At 44.5% G+C, this 24,399-nt stretch overlaps 1 long non-coding RNA gene and 1 pseudogene across 3 annotated transcripts; one reads left to right on the forward strand and one right to left on the reverse strand.

The window, feature by feature from the left end:
• Positions 1–12,096: 12,096 nt before the first annotated feature.
• On the forward strand, positions 12,097–14,902 carry LOC139836147 (uncharacterized; annotated as a pseudogene).
• Positions 14,903–18,227: 3,325 nt separating this feature from the next.
• LOC139836151 (uncharacterized) lies at positions 18,228–22,791 on the reverse strand. 3 transcript variants are annotated; one of them, XR_011752523.1, is made up of 4 exons: positions 22,115–22,791; positions 21,499–21,615; positions 18,853–18,913; positions 18,228–18,775 (listed from the first exon to the last, which is right to left on the reverse strand). It is a non-coding gene; the product is annotated as an uncharacterized lncRNA (long non-coding RNA). The 3 variants fall into 3 exon arrangements; XR_011752525.1 differs by having other exon boundaries at positions 18,229–18,737; XR_011752520.1 differs by having other exon boundaries at positions 18,229–18,737; positions 18,834–18,913.
• Between the last annotated feature and the right edge of the window lie 1,608 nt (positions 22,792–24,399).

Consider the following 24,399-nt stretch of genomic DNA (forward strand, 5'->3'; position numbering starts at 1 on the left):
ACAGAGTTTCGTGATGGCGGTGGTGTTCTGGATGTCTTCTGGTGATTTCTGCCTAACCCCGTGCGTTTTTAGGTCGAAGCCTTTAAGTAGTCGAAGGGAGGCACCTGGGTTGCCCGAGGCGCCGCCACCATAGGGCGGTGATACGCGTACAAAGACGCGTCCGTTGGGAACCCCAAGAGGAAGGTGTGATGCGTATAGCAGCAAGTTTTCCTCGCAAGAAACCAAGGTTTATCGAACCGCAGGAGCCAAGAAGTACGTTGAAGGTTGATGGTGGCGGAGTGTAGTGCGGCGCAACACCAGGGATTCCGGCGCCAACATGGAACCTGCACAACACAACCAAATTACTTTGCCCCAACGTGACAATGAGGTTGTCAATCTCACCGGCTTGTTGTAACAAAGGATTAGATGTATAGTGTGGATGATGATGTTTGCAGAGAACAGTAGAACGAGTATTGCAGTTGATTGTATTCGATGTAAAGAATGGACCGGGGTCCATAGTTCACTAGTGGTGTCTCTCCCATAAGATAAATAGCATGTTGGGTGAACAAATTACAGTTGGGCAATTGACAAATAAAGAGGGCATGACCATGCACATACATGTTATGATGAGTATTGTGAGATTTAATTGGGCATTACGACAAAGTACATAGACCGCTATCCAGCATGCATCTATGCCTAAAAAGTCCACCTTCAGGTTATCATCCGAACCCCCTCCAGTATTAAGTTGCAAACAACAGACAATTGCATTAAGTATGGTGCGTAATGTAATCAACAAATACATCCTTAGACATAGCATTGATGTTTTATCCCTAGTGGCAACAGCACATCCACAACCTTAGAACTTTCTCACTGTCCTGCATTTAATGGAGGCATGAACCCACTATCGAGCATAAATACTCCCTCTTGGAGTTACAAGTAATGACTTGGCCAGAGCCTCTACTAATAACGGAGAGCATGCAAGATCATAAACAACACATAGATAATAGATTGATAATCAACATAGCATAGTATTCATTATTCATCGGATTCCAACAAACGCAACATGTAGCATTACAAATAGATGATCTTGATCATGTTAGGTAGCTCACAAGATCTAACAATGATAGCACAATTAGGAGAAGACGACCATCTAGCTACTGCTATGGACCCATAGTCCAGGGGTGAAGTACTCACACATCACTCCGGAGGCCCATGGCGGTGAAGAGTCCTCCGGGAGATGATTTCCCTCTCCGGCAGGGTGCCGGAGGCGATCTCCTGAATCCCCCGAGATGGGATTAGCGGCGGCGTTCTCTGGAAGGTTTTCCGTATCGTGGCTCTCGGTACTGGAACTATTATCGACGAAGGCTTATGTAGGCGGAAGGGCGGAGTCGGAGGGCAGACGGGGGCCCCACACGCTAGGGCCGCACGGGCCCCTCCTGGGCCGCGCCGCCCTAGTGTGGCGGCGCCTCGTCGCCCCACTTCGCTTCCCTTTCGGTGTTCTGGAAGTTTCGTGGAAAAATAGGCCCCTGGGCGTTGATTTCGTCCAATTCCGAGAATATTTCCTTACTAGGATTTTTAAAACCAAAAATAGCAGAAAACAGCAACTGGCTCTTCGGCATCTTGTTAATAGGTTAGTGCCAGAAAATGCATAAATATGACATAAAGTATGTATAAAACATGTGAGTATCATCATAAAAGTAGCATGGAACATAAGAAATTATCGATACGTTGGAGACGTATCAGGCGGCGCGGCCCAGGGGCCCACCGTGCCGCCTGGTGGGGTGGCCGCCTCGTGGGGTGGCCGCCTCGTGGCCCCCCTCCTTCTGGTCTTCTGGCTCCGTCCCTCTTCTATAAAAATAGGCCCATTGGAATTAATCCCGGGGATTTTCCTGAAAGTTGAGTTTCTGCACAAAAACGAGATACCAGAGCAATTCTGCTGAAAACAACGTTAGTCCGTGTTAGTTGTATCCAAAATACACAAATTAGAGGCAAAACAATAGCAAAAGTGTTCGGGAAAGTAGATACGTTTTGGACGTATCAGAACACCTTCTTAATATTTTGATATTGAACTACTTCAATATTCATTCTATGTACTTTGACTTAAACTTATTATGCGTTTCAATCTATCTTCATAGATCTTGACGCTAAATATGTTTTTAGTCCATATCTTCTCATTGAAGTTAATTTTCAATGAAACCTTCTAATCACATTAAGTACATGATTACATTATTTATTTTATCTCATCATTAATCCAACAAGGTTTGGATACGTCTTTCGAATACTCCATCTTAACTATGGTGTTCCAAGAAACGTGAGTTGTGGAACAATTTCGTAACTCCCTTAGATGTTCGCTAAAACTCGTAATTCAAATATTTTCACCTTGATCCAATTATAGATATTTGACTTTTCTATTATGATGATTTCTACTTTATGCTGAAACTTATTTGAATCTATTCAAATGTTTTAAACTTCTTCCTCATCGAATAAATATATCCATATATATACATTCAATTCATTGTTGGAAGTTTTCATGAAGTAAAAGAATCATCCGCACACAACTATGCCCAACGAACCACATACATCATCATGTATGTTTCCACTAAGTTAGTTGTCCGTTCAACTCTTGGCCTATGAACGGTATTTCAGTCATTTTCTTTAGAAAAGATTTTCAAGTGCCAAATGATTCAAAAATCAAATGACTCAAAAAATCCATTTGCATGGAGTTTCTTCATGCGTTCCTTTCTAACATGACCTAAATGACGGTTCCACAAATAAGTGGAATTCAAATCATTTGCTTTATGTCATTTTAGCGTCAGTGTTATGCATGTGTGTTTCACCATTAAGATTTATAATAATCTATCCATCGTATATGGAGTAAGGTCATAATTTGAACAACTCATTGTTTTCATTTTACCGGAGCAAAATAAAAATTATTAAATTCTTTATTATAAATCTGAAGGGCTAGGTAGAATGCCAACGATTTAACATAATAACACTTTATTTTGTTCCAGACGTGCATTATTACCAGATTCATATCAGTCACTTAGGCCATTGTATTCTTGTATTGCGTTGTGTTGTATGACATCTCATACCAACCAATATGGTACAATACCCAAGAACTTCATTGTGTGACCAATCAAAGAATACACTTATAACATGTATATCATCTATATACACCTGAGCTAGACTTTCTAGTCTTTTCTTTATTTATGCCAAAATCCTTTTTGTAGTTTCTCTTTCGACTTTCCTCATATTCCAGAAAACACTTCAACATCAATAACTTCTAGGCTTGTTGGTCAAATACCAATAACCTTAAGATTCTCACTTTGAAGTTGATCATCACATGACAAGTGTTCCGGATTTCACTATTAGTAACTTTTTAATGTGATAAACAATTTCACTCATAATTTTATCCATCAAATCATGACAACTTCATGATGAAGCTACTATGGCTTACATGGATATGCGAATAACATTAGTGCCCAACTAGTTGGAGGATCGAGACGTCTAGCGTCTTCAACCTTCATACATTCCCATAAAACTTATGAGTTTATGTAGTCTCACTAAATTATATTCTATTATCTTGTAATAAGGTCTTAGATATCACATATATCTCACACCTTGCTTATTTCTGAAAACAAACTTTTCAGCTCCTTTCTTTTCAAACGGATTTGAACATCAAGTTTCACGGAGACAAGATAATTTTAGATACTAATTGAAACCATTGCTTTTCGAATCAACAATTTTGAGGATTACCAAAAATTTTGCTATAGAACTTAATCATTTCTTGATTCTTTAACAATATGGTACCAGTCCAGTAAAGTTACTTGTCGGATTTAACAATATTTCTATCTCAAATATAAGCCTATCGTAAAGTAGAAAATGGATGCCAATTCTATAAAATTTAATTCAAATACAATTTAGACTTTGTTCAGGATAAATTTGAGTTTACTATTAATTCTTAAATTAACTAGGTGAACTCCCACTCAAAACAATATCCCTCGCATTGTCTTAGTGATTACACAAACCAAATCCACTACACCAAATCTGATCATCACGTGATATGATGTAGTTTCAATGGCGAACATCCACATGTTCATCATATCATCTATAGGATTCATGCTTAACCTTTCGTCTGTCGTGTTTCGAGGCCATGTCTGTACATGCTAGGCTCATCAAGTCAAACCCTAGTTTCCGCATGTGCAAATCTGGCTTGCACCCGTTGTATGCACACGTTGAGTCTATCACACCCGATCATCACGTGATGCTTCGAAACAACGAGTCTTAGCAACGATGCTAACTATGGACGAACATTTTATTATCTTGATTTTTAGTGAGAGGGATCATCTTATAATGCAACCGTCGCGATCTAAGCGATATAAGATGCATAAAAGGATTAACATCACATGTAATTCATAATGTTATATGATATGGCCCTTTAGTATATGCGCCTTTGATCTTCATCTCCAAAGCACGGACATGATCTCCATCATCAACGGGCATGATCTCCATCATCGTCGGTGTAGCGTCAAGGTCCATGGCGTTGTCTTCACGGTTGTTCACCGTGTGTAGCAACTATTACAACTACTTTGAAATAATACTACAACATGAAATATAAAGACAACCATAAGGCTCTTGCCGGTTGCCATAATATAATAATGATCATCTCATACATATTCATCATCACATCATGGCCATATCACATCACCAAACCCTGCAAAAACAAGTTAGACGCCTCTAATTTGGTTTGCATATTTTAAGTGGTTTAGGGTTTTCGAGTAAGATCCAATCTACCTACGAACATGAACCACAACGCTGATACTAGTGTTGTCAATTGAAATAGTAAATTGAATCTTAACTATGGTGAGAGAGACAGACACCCGCAAAGCCACTTATGCAATACAAGTTACATGTCAAGCGTGGAGCAAGTCTCATGAACGTGGTCATGTAAAGTTAGCCCAGGCCGCTTCACCCCACCATACCGCAAGATGCAAAGTACACATAACAAGAGACAACAAAAGCATCAACGCCCACAAAACCATTGTGTTCTACTCGTGCAACCAATCTATGCATAGACACGGCTCTGATACCACTGTAGGGATTCGTAGCATAGAAAACAAAAAAGTTTCTACCGCAAGAACGAATAACAAGCCAAGATCTAATCTAGTATATGGTAGCAACGAGGTGAAGATCAACATACCCTTGAAGATCGCTAAGCGTTAACGAGATAAATATCATGGTGGATGTAGTAGATCGCTTGTCGCTTTCAAAAGTGCGTAGAAGATCTTGACGGTGCCACAATCGGGCAGCACCTCCGCACTCGGTCACACATATGGTGTTGATGACGACGTCCTTCTCCCCGTTCCAACGGGCAGAGGATGTAGTAGATCCTCCTCGGAATACCGCCAGCACGACGGCATGGTGACGGTGGTGGTGGAGATCTCCGGCAGCGCTTCGCCGTAAGCACCGCGAGAGAAGAAGAAGAAGGAGGGAGTAACTAGGGTTTGGGAGAGAGGATGGCACTTGGGCGCCGACCTTGGGTGCCCTTGGTGGTGCGGCTCAAGAGGTATCCAGCCCTCTCCCTCTCCTTCCTCATTATATAGGTGGAACCCCCTAGGGTTTGCCCAAAATCCGAATAAGAGTCCAACTCAAAAACTTCCATATTGGTGAAACCTAGGGGAAGTGGGACTCCTCCCTTTCCTTCCCCTATGGCCGGCCATGGTGGTGGAGTCCACCATGGACTCCACCTTCCCTTTGGTTGGCCTAGGATTGGTGGAGTCCATCCGGACTCCACCTTCCATGGTGATTTCTTCCGGAAGATTCTAGAACATTCTAGCGTCTTCCATAAATGCACCGGATCATTTCCAAACTTGGAAATTGACTTCCTATATATGGATTTTATTCTTCGGACCATTCCGAAACTCCTCGTGATGTCCTGGATCCCATCCGAGACTCCGAACAACATTCGAACTCCATTCCATATTCCATATCAACTTAAAACGACATCAAACCTTAAGTGTGTCACCCTACGGTTCGAGAACTATGCGAACATGATCGAGACTCCTCTCCAATCAATAACTAATAGCGGGACCTGGAGATCCATAATAGCTCCCACATATTCAACGATGACTTCGTGATCAAAAGAACCATTCACATAAAATAACAATTCCCTTTGTCTCGCGATATTTTACTTATCCGAAGTTTGATCATCGGTATCTCCATACCTAGTTCAACCTCGTTACTGATAAGTACTCTTTACTCGTACCGTGATATGGCAAGCTAATTAGATATCAATCCATCGAGAGGGCCCAGAGTATATCTATCTGTCATTAGGATGGACAAATCCCACTATTGATACAAGTGCCTCAACCCTTTATTTTTTGAACACTTAATGCCACCTTTATAACAACCCATTTACGCAGTAGTGTTTGGTGTTATCAAAGCATCCATCCGGTGTAGGTGATTAACATGATCTCATGGTCGAAGAATTAAGTTACTATGCATATTAAAGCTTGAAGCACGAAGAACTAAATGACTTGATCATATGCTACGCTTACTATGGGTGTATGTCCATCACATCATTCACCTAATGATATGATCTTGTTATTAATAACATCCAATGTTCATGATCAGGAAACCATGATCATCTATTAATCAACAAGCTAGTTTAACAAGAGGCTTACTAGGGACTCCTTTATGTTTACAAAACACACAAGTATTAATGTTTCCGGTTAATACAATTATAGCATGGGATGTAAACATTTATCATGAACACTAAGATATAACAATAAACACTTTTATTATTGCCTGTTGGGCATATCTCCGACAGTTTGGGGCTCTCCGGAGCCGCTCGCGCGAGAGCGACCCGGGAGAGAGAGTACCCTAAGTCAACAGTTTTCACCATCATGCTTGCAAACTGAACTGAAGAGGCATACGAAACGGTACATGAGGAAGAGAGCCACGGAGGCGATCCTTTCCGCGACGCTACACCCAACAAGGATTCCGTCTCCCTTGCCAGCGATGTCGCCGGTTCACTCCATCTTGAGTGGCCTTGGGGCCTTAGAGGCGTGGTGGAGCACGACCCCTTGTTGGCGGGACATTTTCGTTCTTTATTTAGGTTTTTCAGTGCCTTCTTCGAGATGGTGAGGCGACGGCTACATCATGAAGTCAGAATAAGGCCCCCCATCCTATTCTCGCTCTGGTGGTGCTTCTAGATCTGGCAGAGGGCGCGTGGAGTTGTGTCCCACGGATCTCCTGGGATCCAGCCGGTGTTCCTATTCGTTGGTGTAATTTTAGGTACGGGTCTTTCGATATACGAGTTTCATCTTTGGCAATGGTTGTTGCTTTGGTGCGCTGGTCCTTTGAGACCTTAGCACGGCGACTTCTCGTTTGTTTAATACGATAAGCTCTACTAAACAAGCTTTGCATGGCTCTTGTGATGGAGGGGTGACGACGGCGCGTGCTTTCGGCTCAAGCTAGTGTCTAGTCATCGCTAGGTGGTCGATGGACCTTTTTATAATTTTTATTATTTTCTGATTTCTTTATACTGCATGATTATCGATCGGTGGACTTTCCGTGAAAAATGCTTGCAAACTGAAGTTGGTTTTTTGATCTTGTAGAACAATCCCATCTCTAGAAAGGTCAAATTCTGAATTTGTTAATGAAACATAAATGTGGACCAGCGTAATTAACTAAGAAGGGATAACAAGGAGCTCCTCTCGTCGCCTCCTCCGGGCAACAGGGGAGCAAACCCTAGTTCCTCGCCGCCGCCTCCTTCGGACGTCATGGGAGCAAACCCTAGCTTCCCCGCTGCAACCCCTCCTCTCCCTCTCTCTCCCCTCGTCGCCCCTGAGGTTGCAGCCAGACAAAACGCTGGTGAAGGGGGCAGCGGGGACCTAGTCCCTCTCGGCTCCCACATTGCGGTTTTGGAGGGAGGCCTCCATGCTGGGGACCGGAGGCCGGGCGGCAGCGGCCGAGTCGCGGCGTAGCTAGGCGTGCGAGGCCGTGCGCGTCCGGGCGTGTCGGAGGTAAGGCGTGCGCAGGCGCGCGCGAGGGCCAGGAGGCGGGCCGTGGGCGATGCGGAGGGCGCTCGGCTGGTGCGTGGTGCGCCTCTCCTTCGATTGCAAGGGCGCTGCACCACGGTCGGTGCGGATTTCGGTGGAGCCGGATAGCGGGGTGGCGGCCGGGATATCTTGGCGGTTCGGCGGCCACCGTGGTTGCGAGGGCGGGCTGGATCGGGGAGCTTGCGTTATGCAACCACCGGCTCTATGTCTTGGATCCCCCGTTGGCTTTCGTCGAAGCCCCTCTCGTGTGGCGGTTGGCGGCGCCGCGGTGCTCGTCGCCGGTGAGCTCCGTTGGCAGCAGCGGTGTGGATCAACTTCATCCCCGCGTGGTGTGGGTGGTGGCAGCAGAACTCGCTGGGCTCCTTTTGTCTAGTTTTGGGGGGCGGTGGTGGCTCCTGTGTGGCGGTGGCGCTGTTGCCGCACATGAGGTGTGTGTCCGTGGGGTGCGGGTCGGCGGCGCTTTGGTCTCCGTCTTGCTGTCCAGCTACGTGGGGATATAGAGGGACGAGTGACTTTTTGCTTAATTAATGGACGAGTGACTTTCTACTTAATTAATGGACGAGTCAAATAAAAAAAAGGACGTGGCTAGGGGGTGCGCGGTTACCAGGTTGTCTTAACCGGTGCCCCCCTTGTCTTAACCAAAATTATTCCCGAAATGGAAAGTGGACAGCGACGTGTAACAGAAAGCGATCCGGCCATTTTCCGGCTGGGATTCAGCATGCGGACGCGCGAGTGGGAAAAAACCACGGCGACTACAGTACAGTGGTCCAGGACCAGAAAATTACAGGCAATCAAGCAAAAAAAAAAGCAAAAAAAACTAGGGAAAATAAAATTCCATCCAACGTGTTGGGCAAAAACCTGAAGAAAGTAAAGTCCTGCATCTCCAGATCTGTATCCCCCCTCCCCCCTTGATGTAGTTTGATGTAACAAAGCTGTTCATGTATTAAAGTGTGCAAAAGTTTGATCATAGTTTAGGATTATACATCTATAAGTGCCCATGTGCAGAAAATTACAGGGAATCTGTGTACCAAACCCCCACGACATGTAAGAATAATGTCTCTCAACTAGAAGTCATTAGCTTTGACTAGGGTTAGACAGGAGATTTCCGGTCTGTCTGTTTGTTTCAGCCGGACCAGAGATGCAAATATTTTGAAAGCTGCATCTGACTCAGTTCGTTAGGATGTAAAAAAATCTGTCAGGTTCAGGTTTATACATCTATAAGTACTGTACTTGTGTGCAGGATCTGTGAACCTAACATGTAAGAAATATGCATATTTTGTGTAAGAAAATGTTATAGATGGCAGAACCTTCTCCTTTGCCTGTATAAGGAATCATTCATTTTTTGCAATGTAAAAATGATGAAAAGATGTTTGCATGGACTGCCTGCGTTAGCAAAGTATGACGAGTAGAATGTATCTAGATGAGTCACTAAGGTACCAATTCATAGAATAGTCAAACAACTCTTAATCCTTGGCATGAAGTGTTTGCAAAAATCTGGTTTTGCACAAGAAAACCAGAAAACCGTTTGCAAAGACATCAGATTTTGCAAGCATCAGTTGAGAAGTTATCCCTAGAAACTACATGCAAGTAAAAGGAAACTATCTGGTGGACCAAAAGGCTGATCCAGGAACATGTACAAGTATCTTCCAGTGTTTTTTGATAGCTTGCATAGTAGGGTGTCCATTGGTTTTCATATGACGATCTTTGCTTACATTATATGAAGAACGTTGCTTGCATTGCCTGCACATAAAAAGCAACCAGTATGCATGGAAAAATTAGTATTTGCGGTAGGAATTAAATTAGCTATGGTAGGAAGTAAAAGTGCAGGGTTTATAAACAAACACATTTACTACGAGAAACTATGTTTTGACTACTGATATGAAACTAAACCTAGTTCTTTCTTTTGCAGTAATGGATTTCTGGTTTGATAATGGTGGTATTGACTTGAACACTCCGGTATCATGTCGAGGATCTTACAGGCCAGCATGAGCAAGGTACAGGACTGCACCTGCTTCTGGGAACAATACAGGCAGAAACAATAGATGCCATAGGGAATAAAGAGTCTAGTGACATTCTGGTGGTGAAGATGAAGTTGAATCAACACCAACCCATCTTCCAATGGAGAAACCTCATAGAATTGTAACTGTTATGCTAAGCATGTAGGTTTTTCAATCAAGTGAAGTATCTCTAGGAATTCGACGGTGCACAAATAAAAGGACAAATGCCTGTTCGTATGTAACAAAAGTGGCAAGAATGCAGATATTAGCAATCAGGAAGTTCCACCAGTAAGACAACGAAACCGAAGCATCACGAAGAAGAGCGCCAAGTATTACAGGTTCGCGAAAAAAAGTACAGCACAGGTACAATTAACACTACAAGTTGCATGTAATAATTCCTAAAAAAATACATCCAATACGAATTTAAAAGGTATGAGCCTAGTATTTCAGAGTCGCGAAAAAAAAGTTACAACGCAGAATCAATTGACAGTAAGGTGCATGTAATAAATTCCTAAAAAATACATCCAATGTGTACAAAAAAGTACATCTCATACTCATGATTTCATAATGGTATGTATATTTCTTACATCCTAAAGTGCTCAATTAACAACAAACATAAATCAGATAGGGATCAATGAACCAAACAAACCGTAATATGTGTGTCCACACAATTATTACATCCTAATGTGTCTTGCTTCACATGTAATGAACACAGTGTGGAATCTGAAACTGAACTCATAGATAAGGTCATAAGGACATAGATAATGGCATGAAAACACTACTAACACCACCATGACTAGTGGAAGAACACAAACAGGGCTAGTACACGTGCACTACTAGAAGAGCACCACCATCACTGCTAGACAATCACCAAGGTAGAAACTAGAGAACGGCCACCTAACTATCTCGACCAGCACCACCGTGACCAATAATTAGATGTAAAAATCAAAGGTGCCTCGAGCAAACACTCTACCCCGCAGCAACAAACGGGCAGAGCTCCAAAGGAGACCCACGAACTTACCAGCAACAAGTTGTTGTAGCTCTCTCTCGGACGCCTAGCAACTCGGCAACAGGGGTTGGGCGCATCGACTGGCGAGGGCGAGCCGCAAATATCTCCTGGGCTCCTCTCACGACGGCCGTCCGCCTCGCCCCGTGTTCAATCGCGGGGCAGCGCCGACAAAGACCACCTCTCAACACATCCACCCCGCCCCCCGGATGCGTCGATTTCCTTGTCCGCGACGGGCCCGAGGTCATCTCGAATGCGGAAGGTAGGTGGAGCATGACCACAGGGACGCCGTCGGCAAGCGCGAAAGGAGGTCGGCGATGGCAGCGGTGGCGGACAAGAGGAAGAATGCCGGGGGAGAGCAGATTTGGGGAAGGTCTTGAGTAGGCCTATGGAGGAGGAGACCCTTGGAGGCGGCCATGCGGAAGATCATGGAGGCGGGGTGGTGGAGGGCGAAGGATCAAAGGAGGAGCACCTAGTGAATCATGGCAGCTTGTTCGGCGCAGGTGGCCGGGGAGAAGACATAGCGTGGCCGTGCGCAGGTCTGCTGCGTCAAGCGGGCCAGGACCGGGCGGACGGAACAAGCGCCGTCCTTGACCAGGGCGCGGGATCTCGTTCCGGGGCTGTCGGCAGCCTCTCCTCCACGAGATCGGCGGTTAATCTGTCTCTCATGGGTGTTGGATTGCTGGAGCAGAGATGGAGACGAAGGGGGACGAGACAGGGAGTGGGGATTGCGGGAGAGAGACGAAGGGGAACGAGGAGTCTGGACCCTGGAAGCATGTGGGCCTGTCATCCCGTGGTCCCTGCTGCTTTGCACCGAATAAGCCACACGATCATAATCGGACGCCGCCAAGACGTGAGCACTTTGTAAGACAAGATCGAGCCCAGTCAAGAAATAGATTTTGCGTAAAAAAAAAAGTTGGCATGCTTCAGAACGCTCTACAACTGCCGAACACTGAAAAAGAAGATCCAATAATTAAAGCATGTAAGTGTAACACTGGAAAAAAAGAAAGACACTGAAGTACTAAACCACGTAACAGTGCAAACTGAACCTGTCAACTGCCCAGCACAAGCAAGTCATCCACTCTGAAACTGAAGCGGCGGCGAGGAGCTTGGAAAACATCTCGCTGGCCGCCGTCGGGGGTGGTTAGCTCGCGGCGGCGAGGAGCTTGGAGAACATCTCGTCGGCCGTCGTCGCGGCTGGACGCAATACTCCGCCTCGGGAGATATCTTGCCGCGCTGCTGGGCCGCCAAGGGAGATCCTGATGCCTCCCCGCTACTCCCCCACGCCCGTGTCCCGCATCCGCCGCCGCCTTTCCTCCCCCGCACGGCCCTCACGCTCCTGGTCTCCCCACGCCGCCTTTGCCGCGGCCACGGAGCGCGCCCGCGCCGGCACGCTCAGCCCGGAGGACGCGCACCACCTGTTCGACGATTTGCTACGGCAGGCCGCCCCGGTCTCTGAGCGCTCCCTGGACGGCTTCCTTGCCGCCCTCGCCCGTGCGCCGGACTCCGGAGCCTGTAGAGATGGGCCTGCCCTCGCCATCGCCCTCTTCAACCGGGCGCGCCGAGAACCGCGGGTGGCGCGGCCCACAATCTTCACGTATGGCGTCCTCATGAACTGCTGCTGCCGCGCGCTTCGCACGGACCTAGGGCTTGCCTTCTTCGGCCTCCTCCTCAGGACGGGCCTCAAGACAGATGTGGTAGTCGCCAACACCCTCCTCAAGTGCCTCTGCTATGCAAAATGCACGGACGAGGCTGTGAACGTGCTGCTTCATAGGATGTGTGCCTAATGCCTTCTCATACTCCATTGTCCTGAAGAGCCTATGTGATGACAGGAGGAGTCAACAAGCGCTAGACCTGCTTCAGAAAGTGAGGAAAGAAGGAGGTGCCTGCTCCCTCAATGTGGTGGCATATACCACCGTCATACACGGCTTCTTTAAGGAAGGGGAAATTGGCAAGGCATGTGATCTATTCCATGAAATGGCGCAGCAAGGGGTTGTGCCAGATGTGTTCACATATAACTCGATTATTGATGCGTTGTGCAAGGCCAGAGCAATGGACAAGGCAGAGTTGTTCCTCCGGCAGATGGTTGACAACGGTGTTCAGCCGGACGAAGTGACATATAATAGCATCATACATGGATATTGCAGTTTGGGCAAGTGGGAAGAGACATGTAAACTGTTCAGAAAAATGACGAGCCAGGGTCTCGTACCAAATATTATTACTTGGAACTCGTTCGTGGCATCCCTTTGCAAGCATGGAAGAACCAAAGAAGCTGCAGATGTTTTTGATTCCATGACCGCCAAGGGCCACAAACCTGATATCGTCATGTATGGCGCTCTGCTCCACGGGTATGCGTCTGAAGGATGCTTTGCTGACATGATTAATCTCTTTGATTCAATGGCAGACAAAGGCATTGTAGCGAACTGCCATGTTTTCAACATCTTAATTGATGCATATGCTAAACATGGAATGATGGACGAAGCTATGCTCATACTTACGCAAATGTGGGAACAAGGAGTGAGTCCAGATGTAATCACCTATTCAACTCTAATAGCTGCACTTTGTAGAATGGGCAGGCTGGCTGATGCTATGGACAAATTCAGTCAGATGATTTACATCGGGGTAGAACCAAACGCAGTTGTTTATCACTCCCTAATTCAGGGTTGTTGTACACATGGTAATTTAGGGAAAGCTAAGGAGTTGGTTTATGAAATGATGAACAGAGGTATTCCTCGACCCAACATTGTGTTCTTCAATTCAATAATTAACAGTCTATGCAAAGATGGGAGGGTTTTGATGCACAGGCTATCTTTGACTTGGTTATACACTTCGGTGAGAGACCTGACGTCATTATATTCAGTTCGCTGATTGATGGATATTGCTTAGTTGGCAAGATGGAGAAAGCAATGAGAGTGATTGATTCCATGGTATCAGTTGGCATTGAGCCTAATGTTATTACGTATAATACACTTATTGATGGCTATCTTAAAAGAGGAAGGATTGTTGATGGGTTGAGTCTGTTTAGAGAAATGTCGCATAAGAAAATTAAACCTACTACTGTTACATATAACATCATACTGGATGGGTTATTCCGTGCTGGGCAAACTGTCGCTGTAAAGAAAATGTTCAAGGAGATGATCGAAAGTGAAACAACAGTGAGCATTTCCACATACAGAATAATCCTTGGGGGACTTTGCAGAAATAATTGTGCTGAGGAAGCCATCATCCTCTTCCATAAATTATGTGCAAATAATGTGAAGTTTGATATTGCAATACTCAATACCATGATTAATGCAATGTACAAGGTTCAGAAAATAGAAGAAGCTAAAGATTTGTTTGCTGCAATACCAGCCAGTGGGTTGGTGCCTAATGCTTCTACTTATGGAGTTATGATAAATAATCTTCTAAAAGAAGGATCACTGGAAGAAGCTGACAGTATGTTCTCATCAATGGAGAAGAGTGGCTGTGCTCCCAGCTCTCGTCTTGTAAATGATATCATCAGAACATTATTGGAGAAGGGAAATAGTCAAGGCTGGAAATTATATGTCTAAAGTTGATGGGAAGAGCATCTCACTTGAAGCTTCAACTACTTCATTGCTATTGTCTCTCTTTTCGGGGAAAGGGAAATATCGGGAACAAATAAATTTGCTCCCAGCCAAGTACCAATTTTTTGATGGAGTCAGTTTTGTTGCATAGGACTTGGCTGATAAGCCTTGGTGTGGTTCAGAGCTCCCTCTCAATGATGTGAACATGTATTCTCTTCTGTGGGCACACCAGGATCGAACTGGTTGATGGTGCCACCATGGTGTTTTGATCCCAAAAGTATTGTTTATCTTAGGTGTAGAGTGGAGGGTTGTGGCAGAATTTCTTTCATGAGGGTCAGTGTTGCTGCAGTATCTTGCGGTGATCGTTAACACTACTGTATGCATATCATGTTCAAGTTTTTGTTGCGCACGTCTTCCCTTGCAACTTTATATATGGATCTATTAACTCCCTCTTGATGAGATAGTAAGATGTTTTACTAAAATAAATCCCTCTTCTATTGACTTATTCTTATCCGGCACTAAGCCTCTGATTTGACATGTGCGACATGCTTCCTGGCTGGGCCTGGTGGCTGTGGTTAGTATCGAGGTAGATTATGATAATCATGTTTGGCCAGGGTATTTTTAGATGATGTCTGCTTGGTTAACTTCTACTAAATCAAGTTATAAATGCAACTAGCAGGAGATGGCGCGGCGGCACGCCGCGTCCGTACTATGATACTGTGGTAACAACCTTTTTTCTCACATCGTGGTAACAATGTTAAGGGCATAAGAGTTCATGAACTGTGTTGATCGGTCAATTATTCTCATTCTTTTACAATGCCGGTAGGATATTAAAAGGGTAGACAAAGAGTAAGCAATACCTTTTGTTCATGAGCCATTTAAGATTGGCTGCTTGGGCTTGTTCAAAGTAGAAGTAGCTAGGTGTATTGGCTGCATGTAGGGGCTTCAAATCTCGGCTAGATAGAATATTGTTGCTTCTTGCTTCTATGGTCGGAGTTGGAGGCAGCGGAAAAGAATATTGTTCCCTTGAATAAGGCCGTGGCTCATGGCCACCGCTCGTTCTGGAGTCAAGGTGTTGAGGGTTTCTTCTGGCCGACCACGGTGGCGAAGGAAAGAAGCAAATTGGTGCGTCGATTTGTGCATCTAGGAGATATAATAATGCAGTGGCCATGACTGCCAGTGTCTTCTGTGACCTCCCAAAGCTTCTGGCGGGAATACAACTGTTTCTTGTCATCCCCGGCAGTGTCAAGACAGCCCGCGATGGAGGCTAGCATCAGGTGGAGAGGACCTAGGGCTTAATCGCGTTTCTTTTCTATGTTTCAAGGTCCTTAGTGAAAGTTTGTAGGACTGCGATGTAATTTCTCTTTTATTCGAGGTCCTGCTTGTAAAATATACCCACCTCAAAGAATACAACTATCCAGGTCCTTCGAGACCCCTGCCCCTGTTAAAAAATGAATCTGCTAATAATACATGATTCTGCCAGAGAAGATAAACAAGGGGGCAGCTGGGACATACACAGATCAGGCTTGTGCCTGGGAATATAAGTGCGCACTGATCAGAAATATAACATGGTTCAGAAGGTAGTTGGACACAGAAATATAAGTGCATACTGACCATAGATACAATATGGTTGCAAGGTAGTTCGACACAGCAGTATAGAGTCTTCTGCAACTCAGAAGTTTCACATATAAATAGAATGCATGTTATAACATAGATCACCGTGGTAGCAAGAAAAGGTCGGCCCTGGTCTAATGCCAAGAGGCAACTGCACTCAATGCGGCCCCGGATCACAGCCAGTACTTCCGAAGATGGCCACCTCCATTGAAGAATCCACGGTATAGGCGAAGAACAGGGAATCACCGTTTGCAATGTCGTTGTCCTCGCCGAGCTCATCCTATCTACCCTTCCTCCACACCACCAACCTAACACACCATGTGTTCCCAAACGTGATGATTTTCAACAGGAAATTGCCGATCATGTGCTGACAGAACACCTTCAGAATTTTGAGCGAGCCACAAGGGTTGCCGCTTGAAGCGAGGACAGAACTTGGCCTCTGGCAGGAACCCAACCAGCAGGTTCTGGCCTCGCTTCGCTGTACCTGGCCTACTTCCTTGAGATTCCTGCACGGGCCTGCTCTTCTTGCCTCTTGCGCTCAACTCAGCAGCCAGTCGTTTCCCAATGGAGCTATTCAATGGTGGAAAACCAGGAGGGACTCCGATTGCGCTCTGCCTTCCCGCCTTTTTTGGTGGAGGCGGCATCACTGGAGATCTTTTCTCCACCCTGATCTCCTTCTGGTGTGCCTGCAGGAGTACAATTAGGTTATAGAGATCAGTAGAACAGGTGTTGTATCATAGGAAGAGGAGAATAAGGGGAGTGACAGCAGGTACATACAGGGTGCAGTCAACCTCGAGTTACATCTGTCGTTTTCGTCGCCATGATCGAAGCGTTGAGAGTTTAGTATACATGATTCTATTAAACTATATTGAACATACAACTTCTATAAACGTCTGCTAATTTCATAGATTTTTCTATTAAACTTTTGCTTATGCACCACTACTTGGACTTTGTACACTGCTCTGAAACTTAAACATAATTTATCATGAGTTTTTACCATTTCGTTGGAACTGATGAAGTGTTTATGCCGGATACAGATGACACAACACATGCATAACAACTATGGATGAAAAAAAAATACCAAAAGGTTCATTGGCAAAGGGTAAACATGTATGTAATACTATTAGAAGTTTACTGGGTTAGTAAAAAGGTATCTTACATTACATGATCTATTCATGGTCAGATCAGTTTTTTTCTTGATCGGCTCAGAATTGCATCTCCAAAGGATGGTGCGGCAGATATAGGACAACGTTTTATCTTCTCTGATAATTATGGAGAGGACCTGCAATGCACAATAACTTATCAAGTTTATATCAAGACTGCTATTATTCCTGGAGAACCATTCAACAAGACACAGGGATTTAGGCTGGGATCAATTTTGACATTTCAATGGAACATTATTGCATAAAAGATTTTACCGGAGAAATTAAAACCATAGTGAACGTCAGAGCATCTCCACTGCCTCCCGAAAAGCCCCCAGTTTTTTACATCCGGACGGCGAAAACGACTCAGTCGCGCCTGTGTTCTCATTTTCGTCCGGAAAACGGCCTAATTTCGTCCGGACTCCCCGGACCATCCTCGGTTTCCCGGGTATCTCTCGGGGACTCCGGATGGAGCAAAACCAACCGTCCACGCCCACGTGTCTCCTCTTTCGTCCGGACTCCCCGGGCCATCCTCTTTTTCCCCGAGAAACGCCGCTTGGAGAGCACACGACTGGAAATATACTGCCTCCCATGCCAAAAATTGATCCAATCCGGACGAAAATTTCGCCGGATTTGGACGTGGGGAGCGCCAACGAGTGGGGATGCTCTCATGCATATATTCCTGGTAGCGAGATTTATAGCCTTGTAATGTGCCATGACAATACAATTGAGAAGTTTGGTAGGTTCATGGCAAATAAGGTCAAGCAATATAAAAATAAGTGACTTTCGAGCCCTACTCGTGGGAGTTGCTTTATCCATCGTTGCTATTGGCATCTTGGCGTTAAACAATTCGTTTATATAAACATGTTTTTTCCGCTACGCTATTCGTAGATTAAGAAAATAATAACTACGCCTCTTCTTTCACCCATCAAGTCTTATTATGGTCTGGAAGTGGTGCACTCTGTGATGCCTGGGACACAACAATCAGACGAACCAAAGCGAACAGAGAGGTAGCACAGGAGCGCCCTTATTTAGTCATGAGCTGAAGAACAATACAAATATTCTACTGCAAGCTAATATAGTGAGGTGGAGCTGTGCTGCAAACCAGAGGATGGGCATCTACAGTTCTTACATCGGATGAATGGAGATCTGTGTATGATTAGCAAAAGTTAAAACACTCAGTGATTAAGTTCTACTGAACCTGAGTAAGTGTGTGAGCCATAATATTCTGATACAACCATGATTCAAGAAAGAGAAATGAAGTAGGAAGGAGCGGATTGCATTTTGATATCCCTCCTTGGAACTTGTCATTCCTCAGCAGGCTCAGCTTGAATATGATCGTGCATGCATGCACCGGGCTGCGCATCTCTCGATCCAACCTCGCTTAGTAGCTGAACCAAAGAGACAAATGAGTAGTATGTGTTGGGCTCTGAAAAACACCAAAACCCGCCTATTCAAACTAAGAAATGGGGCAATAGTTGGCTCACTTTGATAACAGTACATTACCATATAGGGCCTGTCCTCTCTATTGCTTCATTTCCGTCCAATATCCATGGACTCTCTGCAACTGATAAAAGAAAGATAACCAGTGTACGTCAACAACTATAGATGGCAATGAGTATAGAAGGCAGTGAGACTTTCTGTACGTAAAAGCTAAGATTTTTTACACCCTAGGAGCACACAAACTCATGGTCTGAAATAACAGCAAGCACTACCCTCTGGTTCAACACTCTCATTATCCATGGTTCTGCTCTCTCTCATCTCCTTTTGAGATTTTCTAACACCTACCTTCTTCAAAAACAACCATCGTATTTGTTGTAGACTTTTCATAAGCTTACCTTTTTTTGTGTGTGCATATCCCACCTTGTTTGTGTTTTGTCTCCAGTACTTTGGTTAAATCTTTGCTCCCACAACCGGCAGCCTAGAATTCCCAAGCTATGACTAACTAAAATACCAAGACACTGATGGAACAGAGGAAAATCGGCCAATCTTAAGGTCTAGTTAATCTCAAATTACTTCATGTGGAGCTCATCCATATCCCTTATGTATATCATCACTTATTAAGATGTAAAATTTTCAAGTACTGTCAATTGAAATGTAGATATGATTTTAAATGGCCAGAATGTACTGAGTATTTAAATGCTGACAACACATGGTGATAACAGCAGTGCCTAAATTTTTTGTCAACTGGTTGCAACATCCTAGAAAGCTAACTTATTGCAAAAGATATGTATGCATCATCGACTCAGCCCAATTAATCTACTTTCTGTGAGTGCATATATCTCAACTTGTATATGTTCTCTAAATGCGAAGGAAAAGAGGGAACTACAATAGGATTTAGAATGTTCTCATGTTTAAGTAACTGTGAAAACCATTCGAACATATATAGCTTATTTGTAGAGGCAATTCAAGGAAATGTGATGGAATGAACATTGTATGCCTAATAATTAATAATTGGTCAATCCATTTATCAAAGATTCACCACAACGCTTGTAGACTTTATATAGAAAAATCTTGCAATCTATATAAAAAGAACTTGTACACCTAATAAGTAATAATTTCCCAATCTATTTATCAAAGATTCACCATAAAGCCTCTAGACTTCATATCAAAAAATCTTGCAGTACATAAAAAGTCAACAATAGATATTCACGTGTCTTATTGATATAATTGGCATGTAATATTAACCAATGTCTTATCCGATTTGCAATCTGAACTCTGAAGCAAGGATACAATATGCTGTAGATCATGTAGACACTTTGGAAAAGCATCTAACTCTAGTTTTCTATTGTAAGGAAACAAAAAAGAAAATAAAGATTCTGAATAAAACAATCTCCGTCCCATTCCCTACATCATGTGATATACGTAGCTCAGTAGGTATAAATACACATACGAAAGATGATGCTTATGTACTGTTAAGTTCTAACCCGTCAATTACGTTGCAGATAGAAGAAAATATTTACTTCTTATCACCGTGCATACTCGCAGCTATGCCCAACCAATCTGAATGAAACCAGCCAATGAATTCAAACCTAAAGCCAATCAACATCATCCTTACATGTCTGAATCATGGGAAAAAGCAGTGCGGATCGGTTGCAATTACAGAAACTAAGAACAATGTATGGTCAGAAATTTTAAACACAAAAATGGTTGCTAAGTTAATCAATTTTTCATTTGCCCACCAAAAAACCTTGCCACTCACTTGATTTTTCTATTAAGCTGCTGGCCAAAGATGAGCTGATGGAGGGGAGAATGTTTGGTTTTCTCAGGTGTTCTCTTCTCCTTTGTCATCCACTATCGTAAATAGACTCAAATAACATTATGTGCAGCTACATCAATATGGGATTGTCACCTCTGTAATCTCCATCCAAAGCCGAAGACCATAATATGCGCAGTATTGATAAGTGAATATACATTTATATGGATGGAAAGCCTAAGAGAGCATCTAACTTGTTAACAGATATTGATGCATCGACAAAAAATGTCTCAAAGGAAAAAGTAGCATATAAAAAACTCATGGTAATATATCCATGAGAGTATCCATGGAAGTAAGTAGCAATCAATGTTAGATTCCACAGTTAAGACTAAGGTGCGGATCGGTTGCAATTACAGAAACTAAGAACAATGTATGGTCAGAAATTTTAAACACAAAAATGGTTGCTAAGTTAATCAATTTTTCATTTGCCCACCAAAAAACCTTGCCACTCACTTCGATTTTTTCTATTAAGCTGCTGGCCAAAGATGAGCTGATGGAGGGGAGAATGTTTGGTTTTCTCAGGTGTTCTCTTCTCCTTTCTCATCCACTATCGTAAATAGACTCAAATAACATTATGTGCAGCTACATCAATATGGGATTGTCACCTCTGTAATCTCCATCCAAAGCCGAAGACCATAATATGCGCAGTATTGATAAGTGAATATACATTTATATGGATGGAAAGCCTAAGAGAGCATCTAACTTGTTAACAGATATTGATGCATCGACAAAAAATGTCTCAAAGGAAAAAAGTAGCATATAAAAAACTCATGGTAATATATCCATGAGAGTATCCATGGAAGTAAGTAGCAATCAATGTTAGATTCCACAGTTAAGACTAAGTGACACAGTATTTTCAGAAACACAAAAGGAACTATGCATTGTGAGGTTCACACCTTTTTATTTGTGTGTGCTCCTTGTCCACCTGCGAGCGTACACCGCAAGAAGAGTGCTTCAGTACACCGTCAAGGAGGTACGCCTGGCATTGCGACCCTCTGTCCCCCCTCGTCGCTCTTGACACCAACAGTTCACCAAAAGCTCATATCAGCCTAGCTTGGTGATAATAAGGCTCTCATGCAAATGATTTTGTGGTAACACAAATGACGCATAAATTATCTACAATACTCTGCCCCAGAAATGCTAAGTCAAAGAAGACGCAAGAATCGACTCATACACCTTAAATCATAAATTTAGACAGGCCAAAGAACATATGACCCAGAAAGAGAAACACACTATGTGATCATTTTAGGCATGTTTTCAAAGATATCAGTATTAACAACCGGCTTTTAATAATCTTGAAATTTGCACTGACTTATTAACAACATAATTTTAATCTTCAACTTTCACTAACTACTCATATCAGGAGAAGTATGTATGGAGAATTAGCAAACTCGTGTGGTAGGAAGAATCAACACAAAGCAAGGAAACTAATACATGTAACAAAATTACTGAATGCATATGTTGTATAAGAGAACATAAGCAGGAGAAGGCAGAGACACATGAGAATGGTACCTTTTTGATCGGCTAGCGGAGCCGTGGATGGATGACAGCGAGGGTGCTCTCCTCATCAAAGGACATGAAGTACGTGTGCCTTTTGATGGCAGCGGCTCAGAAAGAGTGCACAAGAGAGAGGTGTGGTCGAGAAAATACTTGTGCTCCTCTGACGGCTGCTATGTTCCCTCATCTCCCTCGGTCAAAGCGTCGAAGCGCCGCCGCCACTATGGCTCTTCCTGCTGCCTGCATCACCGGTGAGCACATGGTCATGTCGACCACTCCGTCACGGCCGTCAACCCCACGCCACTCCTCTTCGCCGACCTGACTCCATCTTCCGCTACCGCTTGCTGCGGAAGCCACTGCTAGCCACTGCAGCTGCCGCTCCCCATGAAGAAGTAACTGGCCGCCGGAAAGCCAAGGAGACATCGGCCCCCGGGCATCAGAGGAAGCTCTAGCCGTCGGGGAGCCAAGGACGCGCCAGACGCCGCGCATCAGAGGAGACGCCGGGTGTCGCGGACGCGCTGGCCGCCGCACGGACGCCCATCGGCCGGGGAGCCGAGAAGGCGCCAACCGCCGCGGACGCGCCGGCCTGCAGGGAGCCGAGGGGGCGCATGCCGCTGGAGGGCCGAGGACGCGCCGGCCACAGCGGGTCCGAGGAGTCACCGGCCGTCGCAGAGCCGAGGAGGCGCCGGCCGCCGCACATCGGAGGACGCGCCGGCGGGGGAGCCGCGGAGGCGCCGGCCGCCGCACAGCGGAGGACGCGCCGGCGGCGGGGGAGCCGAGGAGGCGCCGGCCGCCGCGGACGCGCTGGCCGCCGCACATCGGAGGACGCGCCGGCGGCGCGGGAGCCGAGGAGGCACCGGCCGTCGGGAGGCGGAGAGGGCGCATGCCACCGTGGAGCCGAGGATGCACCGGCCGCGGCTGCTGCTCCGTGTGTGTGCCTCTGTATCCTCGCCGCCGGACACTAATGGAATGTGAGAGAGAGATTAGGTGGAGAATAGCAGTTGGGGAAAGAAAAGACCGAAGGAGACTCTTCCAGGAATACACGACGCTGGCGAACCGACTAAATTTGGTCAAAGCGGTGCACAGTTTCAGCTAAAGTCACCCAGCTAACAAACAAATACATCCCGGGAGCAGGAAGATAGAAATCGTAGGGGGCACCGAAATCACACACCAGAACAAATCAGCGAAAAGCAGACTATCAAATGAAGTACGTGTCACCATGAGGTTAATTCAGAAAGAAGCCCAAAATTATGGGAAAAAAGATGTTGGTTGCCCTATAATATAGTAGTTATTGTCTCTGGTATATAATAGGATAACATGAAAGGTGCAAGGTTACAATGGTGCAACTGCAGGTTGAAACTGCAATGAAATTTGGAAATCTATGTGAAAATCTTGGTCGGCCGGTCAAATATATGTACCTTTCCGTGTATACAGGTCTAAAGTTTCTCCATTTGCTCCTCTGTTTAGTGGCTATAACAGCTTGACTATCAGGTTCGTGTCAACACAAAAGTTTTGTTCAAATCTTCTTTGTATAACTACAGCTTGAAAGAAACAGATATCACTTCTGTCTTGGTTTTGGTTCTGTTTAATGCAGTTATGATAATGTCCGAGTTGCAATTCTGCTTCTTCTGTGCATATTTCTCTTTATTTTTTGATAAATCCAGTGCATATTCTTTTCTATTTTACCTTACATATTCTAGTTCATGATGTTCAATCTTCTTTTCTGAGATATCATGTCCTATCTCTTGTACAAAGAATATATGTTTTTTTTACATCTTGTTCTTTGTACTTCAATCGTTCATGCATCCTTATAGCATGAATACCAGACTCCCCTTCTGGTTTTCATTTGCTATGCTCAGTCCGTGAAGCATTGGCCATTTCTACAGTTGTTTTCTTTGTACCTCCCTATACTAAAGTTACCAAAAAAAAATTGTAATGGTCGCTTCCTCTGTTTGAAAATACAAAATATTAGGGCGCTCAGATAACTCTCATCAGCTCGAAGCTTCTTCTTAAATACCCATTTACATCCTACAGGTTTGCACCCATAAGGACGCTCAGATAACTCCCACGTTCCATTAGCCAAGATGGAATCCATCTCGCTTTGAACCGCTTCCTTCCAGTAGTCTGCATCAGGAGATGCGAGAGCTTCTGAAACGGTAGTGGGAGTATCATCCACAAGATACACAATGAAATCATTACCAAAAGACTTTGCAGTCCTTTGTCTCTTACTCCTTGTGGGAGCTTCATTGTTATCTTCATCAGAATCTGAACTCTCATCATCAGATTCCTCATCAGACTCC

This window comes from Lolium perenne, chromosome 1, assembly GCF_019359855.2.
Source record: "Lolium perenne isolate Kyuss_39 chromosome 1, Kyuss_2.0, whole genome shotgun sequence".
Taxonomy (NCBI): Eukaryota; Viridiplantae; Streptophyta; class Magnoliopsida; order Poales; family Poaceae; genus Lolium; species Lolium perenne.